General features: G+C 44.3%; 1 protein-coding gene and 1 long non-coding RNA gene across 2 annotated transcripts in view; both read left to right on the forward strand.

Annotated features, from left to right (window-relative positions):
- The first annotated feature begins 1,452 nt into the window (after positions 1–1,452).
- Positions 1,453–3,832, forward strand: LOC110570472. Its single transcript, XR_002479728.1, has 3 exons — positions 1,453–1,472; positions 2,808–2,863; positions 3,809–3,832. It is a non-coding gene; the product is annotated as an uncharacterized LOC110570472 (long non-coding RNA).
- A 19-nt stretch (positions 3,833–3,851) lies between these two features.
- Positions 3,852–15,024, forward strand: part of HELZ (helicase with zinc finger) — a 160,032-nt gene continuing 148,859 nt past the window's right edge. The window contains exons 1-2 of the mRNA XM_021678518.2: positions 3,852–3,911; positions 7,723–7,779. The gene's annotated coding sequence lies outside the window, so the exon portion shown is untranslated. The remainder of the gene's footprint in view (positions 3,912–7,722; positions 7,780–15,024) is intronic.

Raw genomic sequence — 15,024 nt, forward strand, 5'->3', positions numbered from 1 at the left:
AACACAGTTTCACAAGCATTGATGTCCTAGAGGATTTTCCCTTGGACACCTCCTTGTAAAAGCTTGCTTGTAAAAAAAAAAAAAAGGCAACCAGAGCAGTCTCCCAAAATCTGCATAGCAGAGTACCAGAGTCCCTGGGAAGGGAGAGAGCTGGGCGACTGACCAAGCGGCTCCAGGGGGCATGGGACCACTGCGCGAGGGTGCGGGCGAGTCCTGCGCTCACCCCGCGCAACCCAAAAGCCCGCGGCGGGTTTCGGGGAGAGGTCTGCGCCTTGCAAAGAGCCCGCGGGCGTGAGCGGGCTGCGGAATTGTTCGCCCCGCGTCTCTGCGCCCCCTACTTACAGCGCACCCCGTCGCAAACAGGCGACTCCGGGCGTCCCCCCACAACTCCCAGGCGGGAGTGGCGCGGGTAATCCTCCCCTTGCCCAGCCTCTAGGGCTCGCCTTCCTGCTGGGATCCGGCAGGTGGACCCAGGTGGGCGCACCCTCCTGCCAGCCCCGTACCCTCTCCTCTCGCGGATTCTCCCAGAGCCCTGGCGCGCCTCCCCGTCCGGGTCGGATCCAACAGCCTGAGCCCCCGAGTTACCTGCCCCGGGAAGTCACAGTCCGCATTCTGCCTATAATGCGAAAGGGTGGACTCGGCAGTGCCTAAAGTCACATTCCTAGGGGAGGGGTCCCCACCTAGAGGGTCGCGGATCACGTTACCCGCCGAGGGGAGGAGACAGCGGGAGGGAGATCAAACGGGTAAAAGTTCCATTTAGCTTGTTACTTCTCCCCAACCCCCAAACGCGCGTTGACGCCGGTTGACTGGGGGCCAGTGTCCGCCCAGGTCCTGGAGCCCGACGGCCCCGGAACGCGCTGCCAGGATAGAGGCACCTTTCCGCCTGCGGATGCGGGAGTGAGAGCGCCGACGGGTCTGCGGTGCTGCCGGGCTCCCGGCCCTGCAGGCGACCCCCGGCTGCCCCGGGGTAGGGAGCCGGCCGCAGAAGCCCGCCGCCGGGCACCGAGGATCTAGAGCAATAACAGACGCATAAATGCGCATAAATAAATCAATGAGCAGCTCTCTGCTGCCAGCAGCAGGGAAACCTCGGGCTGATTAAATGCAGACGTGGGGTGTCTGCCAGGGCAGGAGGGCGGCGGGGCAAAGGGAACAGGCGTGGAGGCGAGGGGTGGGGGGAAGGGAACCCAGGGGCAGGAGCCAAGAGGAAAACCCAAAGCCACATTTTTAAAATGGTGAATTTTAAATGCAAACAGCCCGGAGGAGGGGAGGGGGCCCGGCTGCAGGCGCCCGAGCCGGCCAGCCAGCCGCGGCAACTTTCCGGGCGGGAGGTGCGGCCGGAGGGGCGGCGCCGGCGGCGGGAGGCGGGAGTCGGGGGCCGAGGGGGGGAGTCACTTTAAAGGCTCTTTCTTACCCATAATGCTTTGTGGGGACGTTGACAAGTGGATCCAAGATGGCGTAGAAAGTAATGACAGGTAAGTCCTGACTTCCCCCTTCTCTGCTGCTGGGACCGCTCCGCGAGCTGCCGGAGCCCTCTGGGGAGGAGACCTGACTCCCCTCCGGTCCCCGGGGCCCCAGGAGGGGCGGCCCTCGGACGGGCTGGGGACCCAGGCGGCCCGCGGCGGGGCCTGGGAAGCGGGGCTCTTCGAGGCGAGGCCCGGACGCTGGGGCTGTTTACAGCTCCTTCCCCTCCTCGGTCCCCTTCCCCTCCGCTGGGGGCCGCGGCGCCCGGGGCCCAGGCGGTGGAGGGGGCTTTGCAGACCCGGGCCGCGAGCCTGCGGGAGGTTTCTCCTGCCGCGGGCACTCCGGGGAGGGGGGGGGGTCGAGCCGCCTTGCACGCTCCCCTCCTCCGGGTCGCGGCTGGGGGTGGGGAGAGTGCGGGGAGGGTGCGGGCCTCCCACGCCCCGCTTGATCGCCCCCTCAGGGCTCGGACTTGCGGCGGTGGGGCGGGGGCCGAGGGTGGGCGTCGGCAAAAGTGGGTCAGGGGTGCGCCCCCTCCCTCCCCCGCCGGGGGCTGTTGCCTGAGCTTCACTTCCCCCCCCCGCCCCCCTCTTCGGAAATTCTCATTGGCCCATAAGCACATCAACAAAAATAAAAACAGACTTATCTTTTTTTGGGAGATTCTTTTAAGACTCCCCTTCTCTAGGGCCAAGGACTGCAGTTTTATTTAGGGAACTTTGGTTCTTCTACCCCCAAATTATTTGAGCTTTCTGCACCCTCTCCTTCGCTGAGGATCCTTCAGACAGGGCTGGAAGCCAGGGTCTTAGGGTTCTTCTTGGATTGGGATCCTCAGGTTTTGTTTGAAACTCAAAATTGTTATTGCTTCTCCCTCACAACTTAGACTTTTCAGGCAAATCGTTAATATAATATGGATAACTCTAGAGACAGTGGATGCCGGGTGTGGGTGGGGGTGTGGGGTTGTGGAGGGGGGGTGGGTGGGGAGAGGAGTTGTCCTGGCTAGTTTGTTCTTAATTTTGGCCTCTCTTGAACTTATATTAATGAGGCTTCCTGTCCTTCATTTCTTTTCTTCTTTTTTGAAAGTAACATCAATAAGTGCCGAAAGAGATGGCTTTTTTTTACGTTTTGGATCTTAAGAGCATTTTATAGTCTGTTCTTCCATCACATAGAAAGGAAATGTTTTTACTTGAAAGCAAAATAATCATTTACAGAACTGCATACTGTACCATTTTGGTAACTTTTTCCATTTGAAATTTAGAAGCCCTCTCACTTGGGGCCAATGAAGTATTTGCTACTGATCATGTCTGTTGGTGGTGGTGTACAGACACATTTTACTTTTCTGTTTGCCTCAGGAATTGGATGAAGTAATTGATCACTAAAGAACTACAGTGCTGGTGAGATGTGTAAGGTGAGACTGCAGTTAAGAATGATTTACCTTTTTCCCTTCTTTATTTTAATCAACGCATAAGGGTGAGGCTGAAACTAAGTAATTTGATGGGACCATCTTTATTTTCCAAATATCTCAATCAGTCAAATGGGTGTGTAGAAGGGGTTGCTTTAGAAAGGAAAAATGTGTCAAATGTACCAAACTTAAGTTGTTGCAGCATAGTTACCCATAGTGGAGCTTATCCAGAGCCAAATGGTACTTGCAGCTATCCTTGATCAGTATCTTCACGGGAGTGGGGGGTAATTATATGTAAATTTCCTTGTGTAACTTTAATTGGGTGTCTTAATTTCATATGTGTATTGGTGTCTATCACATTCTCTACATTGAGTGTTAGTGATTGTTTATGTGGATTTTGTGTGTCCAAGTTACTGGGACTCTTGTCAAGAACACCCTTTCCATTGGAAAGATTGATTTTATGCATCAGTCACTCCTTTTATTTTCTGAGAAATGGAATAGTATTTGTCTCTCCCATAGTTATTTTGAAATAAAAATGATAGTGTTGAGTTTGGGTTAGTTTATTAGGGATAAGACTGGTTTGTCATTATTTTCTGATCACGTAGTGTGTGAATTGGATGTGCTGCTTTATCTTCTAATGCTTTGGATTTAAAGGACATTATTGATAAAGTATTAGTGAACTGTTAGTATATTCTATAATGGGGAGGAGGAGAGAAATTTGCTAATTTTACGTTTTTCACAAGCAATTTTCTCAACTTTAAAAATATTTTATTATGGTTTGTTGAGAAAATGTGAAGTTATTAGGGCCCACTGCAGTTGTGTGTGTGTGTGTGTGTGTGTTTTCCTCAACACAAATGGGTAGCCTTTGGATTTTGAAATCCTTTCACAAACTTTACCTATTTCTCAGAACATCTGATTAAGAAGAATAAGCTGTGCTTTATTTTTTTCCAGATTGAGGCATTCTATTGACATTTTGCCTTACAAAAAAAAAACAAAAAAACAAAAACAAAACAAAACTTGGGAGAGGAAGGTGGACGTAAATCAAGATCCTTTTGTAAGTGCATATGCCACATTTGCTTGTGTTTGAAACTCAGTGCTTGTGTGTATTATAAATATTTTTATTTTTATTCTTGGCAGAGCAAATGTGGATTTTAAAGTTTATTTATTTTCAGCTTACAGATGGAGGCATATTCATGCCTTAGACCTTCCAATCAGATCCTTTTATTTTTATTTATATATTTAAATTTACAGATTACTTTGTGGGAAGGAACCAGTGATCTGCTTCTTAGCCTATGGAGATGTTCATTTGTAGTCTAAAAATGAAATATTTAGGGGCATCTGGCTGGCTCAGTTGGAAGAGCATGAGATTCTTAATCTCTGGGTTGTGAGTTTGAGCGCCATGTTGGGTGTAGAGAATGCTAAAAATAGTAAAATAAAATGAAAACTTAAAAAAATTGAATATTTAGGGGCGCCTGGGTGGCTCAGTTGTTAAGCGTCTGCCTCTGGCTCAGGTCATGATCCCAGGGTCCTGGGATCGAGCCCCGCGTCGGGCTCCCTGTTTGGCAGGAAGCCTGCTTCTCCCTCTCCCACTGCCCCTGCTTGTGTTCCCTCTCTTGCTGTATCTCTCTCTGTCAAATAAATAAATAAAATCTTAAAAAAAAAAAATTGAATATTTAGAAATTGGTAATCTCTTGTGGCTAGTGTTGTTTGGCCTGAATTATGTCAAGACATTTTCCGTAATTTTCACACATGTAGACCATGTGAAGCATTAGTATTCACTTCAAAATGAAGTTAGTGGTTGGTTATCAAACAAGTTGTTACACAAAATATTCTAAAATAGGAAATACCATAGTATTAAAGGTTGGGGCTAAGTTGAAGACACTGTCTTGTAGCTGAATAAAGAGTAGCTTTTTTAGTCTATCCTTTTGGCTGAGAAGCTAGGACACTATTTTTAGGTTAGTCTGTAGTTTTGGGGAGTCATTAAGTACCTCTCCACCAGGTGGCAAACTTTGATTTTTGCCACTGTGAGGAAGATTTTTCATTTTCTAATATAAAAAATATTCAGTCCCAGGGTGCCTGGGTGGCTCAGTCATTGAGCATCTGCCTTCGGCTCAGGTCATGATCCCAGAGTCCTGGGATCGAGCCCCGCATCGGGCTCCCTGCTCAGCGGGAAGCCTGCTTCTCCCTCTCCCGCTCCCCCTGCTTGTGTTCCCTCTCTCGCTGTGTCTCTGTGTCAAATAAATAAAATAAAATCTTAAAAAAAAAAAAAAATTCAGTCCCCATTGTAAAGTCTGTATACATTTATGGACTGTCCAGTTTTTTCCTGGGGAGGGGAGTGATGCCAAAATAATGGAAGAGATCATTCCTACTTGCAGAGGGCCTTGTGTAGTTTAAAAATACACAGCATATTCATGAAAGGCTAAGAATATTGCAGAGGGACCTACAAATAAGTAGACCAGATCTTATACATGCATTTTTATTCCCTGTTTAAGAGGTAGGCTTGGTATTAATGTTAAATAAAAGTTAGTTTATAATTGTCAGACTATATTTAAGATCTAAATACTGGCTCAGCGCAAGAAATACTGTCCTTTGCCTGTTGTTTCAGATGCGTAGAGGATTTTGGGTCAAGTTTATCGACTTGTTGATAAACAAGATAGGGTGAGGAGCTACTTAAAAATTATAAGCAAATTGTTATGGGTATTTATTTTCATAAACTTAGATAAGTGTATGTTCAAATATAATTTGATTTCTAAGTAATATTTTGAAATGTTTTCTGGGAAAGAACTATGTTACGTGTGGAGAATGTGGCCACACCAGCTTACAGTTCGTTTAAATTGATGGGTGTAGTCAGGATTTATGTAGCATTGGCTAGAAGTAACATAAAACATAGTGGTTTGTCACTTCAGGAGTGGCTGAGATAATACTTTTGAGTAATCCTGAATTTAATAGAGTTAATATTCCTCTTTTAAAAATAATATTGTAGATGTAACATGAAGACTTTTAATTTATATATATTAAATATATAAGTACATGTAATATAGTTTTTAAAAGCTATCAATTGTCTAAAACAAATTGAAAGTTTTTCAACATACTGCCAGATAGTCATACCAACTTGTTTACTTGTATAAATCGTGCTGGATCATTTTCTCTAAGAGCAGGAAGTTGTCTGGTAAAACCAGAGTTTGTATATTCATCTTGCTTTTGAACCAAAAACCCCCTGATTCATCATTAGATCTTCAAAGAATCCATGGCGCATTTTTTGACTGAACCATTCTGAAGTGTGAATGTTTGTGATTTTTGTTATTTCTGTGCCATATTTTAGGTGTTCTCAGCACATCTGAATTTGCCTTTTTGCTTTCTTCTGTGGAAATTCTCCTTGCGGTGAAAATATTCCTGTAAGGCGAGCTTCCTGTCACTAGGCAATATGATAATTAATATAGTTTTAAACAATTGTTTTTTATTTTTAAAGATTTTATTTACTTATTTGAGAGAGAGCGAGAGAGATCACAGAGGGAGAGGGAGAGGAGGGAAGCAGACTCCCCACTGAGCAGGGAGCCCAATGCGGGGCTCGATCCCAGGACCCCGAGATCCTGACCTGACCCGAAGGCAGACACTCAACCAACTGGGCCACCCAGGCACCCCTTAAACAATTATTTTTATGTAAAAACTGATGCGTGCTATAGTAAACAAAATTGAACAGTACTTAAGTTTATAAAGTTAAAAAGATTTATTTTTATTTTTTTTAAAGATTTTATTTATTTGAGAGAGAGTGAGAGGAGGAAGAGAGAGAGTGAGCTCAAGCAGGGGGAGCACAGGCAGAAGGAGAGGGAGAAGCCGACTCCCCGCTGAGCAGAGATCCCAGGACCCTGAGATCATGACCTGAGCCGAAGGCAGACACTTAACTGGCTGAGCCACCCAGGTGTCCAGTAAAAAAGATAAAAAAAAAAAAAAAAAGACTTTGTTCTCCTTACTCCATCTTCAGTTGTGTTCCCCTGAGCTGACCCTTAGAAAACAGTTGGTGTCATTTGGCTTTTGGAAGGCCTCTCTGTTGCCGGTGTATACTAGTAGTAGTGAAAGCAGAAGGAGAAGTCGGGGAAGGCATGGGCACCGAACCAGTTTAGATGTTACGCAGGGACTCTCCTGCTCCTATTTCCTGCGATGTTAAGTAATATTGATAATCTTAAACTACCATCAGTTTAAGATAACTGTAATTGAATTGTTAGTGAAACAGTTAATTCCATTGTCAGGTTGGTACAGTTTTGATTTGTTGATCTTTTAAGGAAATAAATACTTGGGAATTGAATTCATATAACCTTAGGGCTGGGGGTAATGGTGGTAATTACCAGCTGTAGAATTTTATGATAAACTGCACAGTATGTTTACTATAGGCTTTTTATAACTCATTATCTCTCCCGTAATTCTCATAACAACCCTAAGATAGTTGTTATTTCCATTTTGCAGAGGAGAAAATTTAGGCCAAATGTGAACTAGCTAACAAATGTCCTAAGACTGGTAAGTTGTGGTGCTGGTGTTCTGTCTTGGAGAGCCTGTGCTCTTTCCACTGTAATGTGCTCTGCTACTTCTTTCTAGTCTGTTTTCTTTTCCAGATGAGGATTTAGGCCTGCAGAAGTCAAGTGACTTGCCCAAGGTCACCCAGCTAAGTAATAGCAACAATAAACCAAACTTTTATCGCTGGTCTCTTATCTCAGGACTTTTGGTCCTGGCTGGTTATGCTACATTTTACTGAAATACTATGGACCAAAAGATCATACACTGTGAATACTGGATACAAATGCTTCAGAACTGATACATCAGCAAAGGTGTTTTCTACTATGTATTTAAAAGCTTCCTTTTCTCTCTTTCAGAAATTATAAAGAGCTCTGATGGGCTATTTGGGTGATACCCAGTGCAGTGAACTGCAGGTGAGTAAGGTTTAGGAAAGCTTTATTTAGAAAACAAGAACTTGGTAATGCTTGAGAAGGCGACAAGAGAGGCTTAATCTAGATGGCGAGTCCGTCCAGGAAGAATAAGGTGGGGATGGGGACAGGGGTGGAGTGGGGGTGGGGGGTGGGGAATGATGTTGGGCAGTAGTGAGACCGTGGAAACCTGAAGATGCAGGTCCCGACTGAATTGGCTCCTTCTGGAACAGACAGGATGATGATGAACATTCCATGAAGAGACTGCTTGCCGCTTTGTCAGAGTTTGTTTGGAGAGGAGTGAGGGTAGGTTAATCTTCCACTCATGTTCTGAATGAGTAACTGCACAGGGTCTCATCCTATCTGCATATGATTGGAGCTTGAGAGGCCCTTCAGTTTTTGTGTCAACATTCTGGAGTGGTAATCACCCCGTGCTCTGATGAACTTGGTTAAGTATTGAATAGTTTGTTTATCCTGGTATCTGCTGTGTATGTATTGTCATGAATGATTGTATATATCTGCATTTTAGATACTGAGTCTAGATACTGAGAACACAGCAATAGAAACACAAGGTTAAACTTTTTTCCTAATGGTTATATTTATTAGGCCTCCAAATTATTTATCTTTCGCTGAAATTCCCTTCTAAGGAAGGCAATTTAGTCTTTATTATTTCTGATTCACAATAACTAATTTTTTTGGTCCATTATTGTATCTTGGTCTTTTTTTTTTTTTTTTAAAGATTTTATTTATTTGACAGAGAGAGAGATAGTGAGAGCAGGAACACAAGCAGGGGGAGTGGGAGAGGGAGAAGCAGTCTTCCTGCTGAGCACGAGCCTGATGTGGGGCTCGATACTAGGACCCTGGGATCATGACCTGAGCTGAAGGCAGACGCTTAATGACTGAGCCACCCAGGCGCCCCTGTATCTTGGTCTTTCATTATTAGACAGTGGTGATATTACAGAAAAAACAATTAGAAGACTGCTTTAATTTTATCCTTGTGGAGCATCAGTGCTAAAAATTATGTTTTGATATATTCAGTCCTAGTCTTTTGTTAGACTTCACCAGCTCAAGAAAGCTTCATCTGTTAATAAAATGACTTGCCATCCTGCCTTATGGACTCTGGCTGAGTGAGATTTTTAAGACATGGCCAGCTACTTTTTACCCATCTGCTTTAAGCTGGAGTTTTTAGTTTTCAGTTCTTTGTTCTTAAAGTAACTTTTCTTTTTTTTTAACTGTACCTTGGTCTCCTGGCCCTTAGTTCTTTGATTTGTCCGTGATTCCATACTGCTTTTTTTTTTTAACTGTGATACAGTCCACTACTGAGTCAGCAAGTTGGCTTTGAGAATCCCAGAAACTTTAATGTGACAATACTATATACTTTCAGGGTTTATAATTGAATTTGGGCTTGGCTGTTTGCTGATTGCTAAAGTAACACACAGTTGTAGGCATTCTTTCTTTTAGAGTTTATGTTTGTTTTGCATGATTTGGGAGTTCAAAACAGTTGAAGTGGTTTGTTGGCCTTGGAAAGCTGGGGTCTGGGGTGTCATATAGAGGTCATTGTGATAAGGAATGCATGAGAGTTCTCAGTTAAGGCCAAAATGAGCAGTGGAAGGGAGGGGTGGACCTTTTCTTGAGACTCTTGAGGCTCTATCGAGCTTATATCCTGGAACCCCTCTGTTTCCTCAGTATGCGGGAACTTTCTTTTTTATGTTAAGAAGAATAGATATTAAATAAATTGTTAAATATTTAGATTATTGCCCTAAAATAGTTGATTTTTGTTTTGGTGTTCCATTAAAATATATATTTTTGTATGTAAGCATATGTATATATATGTAAGTATATACACACACATACATATTTTTTCTTTTTTTAAAATATTTTATTTATTTGACAGAGATAGAGATAGCGAGAGCAGGAACACAAGCAGGGGGAGTGGGAGAGGGAGAAGCAGGCTTCCCGCCGAGCAGGGAGCCCGATGTGGGACTCGATCCCGGGACTCCGGGATCATGACCTGAGCCAAAGGCAGACGCTTAACGACTGAGCCACCCAGGCGCCCTCTTTTTTTCTTTTTAGAAAGAGAGCAGAGCAAGCAAGAACACTAGTGTGGGGGGAAGGGTCAGAGGGAGAGGGAGAAGCAGACTCCCCGCTGAGCAGGGAGCCTGATGTGGGGCTCGATCCCAGGACCCTGGGATCATGACCTGAGCCGAAGGCAGGCGCTTAACTGACTGAGCCACCCAAGCACCCCACACATAATATATTTTTTACTCATGTTTAATTATGGTGCATGTAACTTGAATTTTTTCTACTTACTAGATCATGGAACATTTCCATGTTATAGATGTCACAATTTTAATTTATATGCTTACATTTTTTTAAAAAGATTTATTTGAGAGAGAGTGCGTGCATATGAGTGAAGGGAGGGGCAGAGGAAGAGAGAGACAAGCCGACTCCCACTGATCGTGGAGCCTGACATGGGGCTTGATCTCACAATCCGGAGTCATGACTTGAGCCAAAACCAGGAGTCAGACACTCAAATTACTAAGCCATCCAGGCGCCCCTGTATGCTTATATATTGCAAAATATTTCATCAAGTCATGCTCCCATAATTTACTTAAATCTTTCAGTGTTAGGTATTTATGTTGCTCCCTGGTTTTCACTTAGGACTTTACATTATCATAGATATTATTGGTATTATTTTTTTGACTAATTATATTTCTAGGGTACATTTCTGAGTGTATTGTGTTAAATGGAATGAATGTTTTTATGGCTTTTTGTATATATTGCCGTATAGCTTCTCAAGAATGTTGTACCAGTTTGTACTTCTAACAGATACATGGATATACCTGTTTTACCATAGCTGGACAGAAATACTTAAAAGTTTTTGCTCATTTAGTAGTGTAAAGTGGCATTTGCATTTCTTTGTTCTGTAATGTTGAATTTTACTCTTTCAGTCTCTTTGGTGAATTGTTTGTGCATATCTGCTATTTTATGCAATACAGTATTGATGTGAGCTTTGGATAGTAAGGCAAGTATAGCCAGCAAATAAACCGGTGATTATTAAAAAGATAACCAGCACACGTTCAGAGGAAATGTTCAAAGAGGTCTAGATGGTAAGTGATCTTGGAGATAGTGGTTGAAGGGGAACAGGTAGATTATTCTCAGATTCAGTTCAGCAAATGTTTATTGGGCATCCATTGTGTATCGTGTGCTGTGTTGTGTCCTCTGAGTGCCTCCAAGTTATCATTGTGGTGTCTACCTGGTTGAAGGAGGAGGCTACGTGAGAATGCTTGAGACTTGACTAGTGGGGACTCTGGCTGCTGAATTCCCTTTGTGACTGCTTGGAGGGCTGAGGGGATTACTGTCTGGGACATCTTTAACTCATTCATGGCATGCCACTGTGCCTTTGCACAGTCTTTGAGAAGCTCTGTTCTGAGGAATACAAAGAGGAATAAGACCTATTTCCTACTGACAAGGAATGAATTATCTAGTAGGGAGAATAGGGGCACCAGAAAAAGAAAGGACTATTAGGAGTTTGGTAGGTGTTATAAAAGAGGTTCAGCCAAGGTGCTTAGTGGTTAAGTAGAGGGTGTGATACTGCCCCCTTGGGGATATCAAGGAACACTTCAACTGAAGAAGTGGTATTTAAATGGCACCATCAGGAAGGTGAGAAGCAATGGAAAGAAGAGGGCATTCTGGAAGGAAGGATAGCTTGAGCAGAGGTGGGGCAGTGGTGTCGGAAATGAGGTGGACATCAGGAAACTGCATGTCCAAACCACTTGGACCCTGGGAGACATAAAGGAACATAGTGGAAGGTGAGGCTGCTGAGAGGTCAGGACTGGGTTTTGGAGGGTCTTAAATGCCAGACCGAGGATGAATAGGATGGATTGGCAGTGAGGAGAAAGAGAGAGAGGGGCTTTTTTTTTTTTAAGATTTCATTTATTTGAGAGTGAGTGAGAGAGAGAGAGAATGAGATGGGGGAGGGTCAGAGGGAGAAGCAGACTCCCCGCTGAGCGGGAGCCTGAGGCGGGGCTCCATCCTGGGGCATCATGACCCAAGGCAAAAGCAGACGCTTGACTGACTGAGCCACCCAGGCTCGTGAGAGAGGGACTTTAGTTGCAATTCGTGGTAATAGTCCAAGGGAGGGATGTTGAGGGCCTGAACTGAACCGATGGCAGTGCATTCAGGAGATATTTTGGAGGTTGAACAGAGAGACGTGGTGACGGATTAGGTAGGAGGGGAAGGGAACAGTAGAGTTCGATGTCTCAAGTCAGAGGTGGTGTTGAGGTTTTCATGCTTGGGTGGCTGGCAGAATAGGCATCGGGAATAGGGAAGTCAGGAGGGGAGAACAGGTCTTAGGGGTTTGGAATAGAAGAGAGATATATTTGGTTTTGTTTGTTGAGTCTGGGGAGCGAGTAGAAAGCTGAAATCAGAATTTTAATCTTAGAAGAAACAGAGGAGGAGATTTGTGAGGTCTCACACTTAATAAAGCCAAGCACGGATGAAACTTCTTGATTCCCAGTCCATTGTTCTCTTCCCTGCCTCTCACTGCGAAGTGTTGAAGGTTCTCCTCTGGGGGGTTTTCCTCACACCCAGGTGTGCTCAGTTGGGGAATGAGGACTTTATTTTTTAATTAGTAAAATTTTTTAAAAAAGATTTTATGTATTTATCTGAGGGAGTGAGAGAGAGAGCATGAGCATGGAGGCTGGGAGGAGCAGAGGGGGTGGGAGAAGCAGACTCCTTCCTGGCTGAGCGTGGAGCCTGAGGCGGACCTTGATCCCGGGACTCGGGGATCATGACCTGAGCCAAAGGCAGACGCTTAACTGACTGAGCCACCCAGGCGCCCCTTAGTTAAAATTTGTTATTATGGAACCTTTCAGAGGTTCCACAGAGAGTGGAAAAAGACTACCTGCTGTACCCATTGTCCGACTTGAACGGTTGTTCGTGTTGTATCATCTGATTCTTCCCTCCCCATCAGTTACTTGAAAGCAAATGGGAAGATGAAGTGTGTTGGTGACCTTAAACTTGGTTCATTGGCAGGTAGGGAGAATTTGAACAGTTCAGTAGGGTATGCTTTGAGCTGTCTGGGTATAGTGCAGAGGGAAGAGAAGTAGGATTAACTTCCAGAATCGTGTTCTGCCTCAGACTTTGTGTTTTTGGGCAAACCACTTAAGTCTTTTGAGTCTTAGTTTGTCTCTGAGATGGAGATAAATGATAGCAGCTTTGCAGCATCACTTGACATAAGATAGGTAAAAAATGCTGTATATACTCTAAACTTTGAGGCTAAACTATGATGCAGATTTTAGTTGTCGGTAATAACAAAAAGGTAGTGCTATTCAACTTTGGGATTCTGTGTTGCTGGCATAAAGTTTATCTTATTCAACAAATTTTTATTTTTCAGCACATACGTCAGGGACCTAGGGCTTCAACAGTGAACAAAATGGACAAAATCCCAGCTTCCATGGAGCTCATATTCTAGATTTGGAGGATAATAGTGAGCTAATGCTTTTATGACAGTGGGCCAGACACTGTTCTAAGTACTTTTTAAATTTAACCTATTTAATTCTTGCAAGAGTCTTGGGAGGTGGATACTGTTATTATCCCAATTTTATAGATTTGGAGATCGAGGCAAATTTTTATGTAAATTGTCTCAGGTTGCAATGCCAGGATTGAAATTCAGGCAGATCTGGTTTTAAGCCTGTATACTCTTAACCCCTATCCCATAGAACATTTAAAAGTCATTCATGGCATACTGGTGTTTGATACAAATAAAAAAGGTAGGCCCAGGGGTGCCTGGGTGACTTCAGTCGGTTAAGCGTCTGACTCTTGATTTCAGTTCAGGTCATGATCTCGCGGTTGTGGGATCGAGCCCTGTGTCGGGCTCCACTTGTGCGCGGGCTTGCTCTCTCAAATACATAAATAAATCTTTTTTTTTTTTTTAAAGATTTTATTTATTTATTTGTGAGAGAGAGAGTGAGAGACAGAGAGCACGAGAGGGAGGAGGGTCAGAGGGAGAAGCAGACTCCCTGCGGAGCAGGGAGCGTGATGTGGGACTCGATCCCGGGACTCCAGGATCATGACCTGAGCCGAAGGCAGTCGCTTAACCAACTGAGCCACCCAGGAGCCCCATAGTAGTAGTCTTTCATAGGAAAATATTTTTCCTCCTAACTTTCCATAGGCTTTATCAATTTTCTTGGTTTCTTTGGATACAAATGACTGCCTCAGTGGAAGGAAGTCATTTTTCTGCTGACACTTGGGCAGAATCCCTTCTTGAGTGAATCCCCTTCTTAAAATTCTCTTTTACCTTTTCCTCCACTTCCCCACCCTTAACCCCGGGTGAATTGCCTTCTCTGAGCTCTCCTGCTCTCTGTTCTTCCCTGTTCTCACCACTGTGCTGTCCTTACCAGTCTCATCAGCTGCCCCTGTCCTGGGAGAGTCTCTGCTTTCTGCCTTTGCCTTCTCTTCCCTAGCCTGCCTCTCGCCAACTACTCTGGACTTGGCCTTGTGCTTTGGCTTTTCTAAATTTATTTAGTGGGACTAGTTTTCTGCCATTGGCTCTGGCTCTGGCTCTGTGAGCTCTCAGTTCTTCACCAGTAGGGCATACTGGGAAATGGGCAATAAGGAGTCTTTAAGATTGCATCTGGATTAGGACATGGGCCTCACTGCTTATAAGGAGGGTATCACGGCTTCTGTATTTTTTTTTTTTTTTAAGAAATTTTGGTTAAATAGGCATAACATAAAATTACCATTTTAGCCATACAGTTCAGTGGCAGTAGGTACATTCACGTGGTTATGGGACTGTCCCCACTCTCCGTCTCCAAAACTCTTTCATTGCCCCAACTGAAACTCTGTACCCATTAAACAACAACACTCCATTTCCTCCTCCCTCAAGCCCCTGGCAACCAGCCTTCTACTTTCTCTCTCTATGAATTTGGCTATTCTAGGTCCCTCATGTAAGTACAATCATACATTGTCCTTTTGTGTCTGCCTCTTTTCACTTAGTATAATGTCTTCAGGGTTCACCTATATTGTAGCTTATGTCATCATTTCCTTCCTTTTTAAGGATAAATAATATGCCATTGTATGTAAGTACCACATTTTTAATCCATTCATCTTTTTTTTTTTTTAAAGATTTTGTTTATTTATTTGACAGAGAGAGACACAGCGAGATAGGGAACACAAGCAGGGGGAGGGGGAGAAGGAGAAGCAGGCTTCCCGTGGAGTGGGGAGCCCGATGCGGGGCTCGATCCCAGG

The sequence above is a fragment of the Neomonachus schauinslandi genome, chromosome 15 (assembly GCF_002201575.2).
Source record: "Neomonachus schauinslandi chromosome 15, ASM220157v2, whole genome shotgun sequence".
NCBI lineage: Eukaryota > Metazoa > Chordata > Mammalia > Carnivora > Phocidae > Neomonachus > Neomonachus schauinslandi.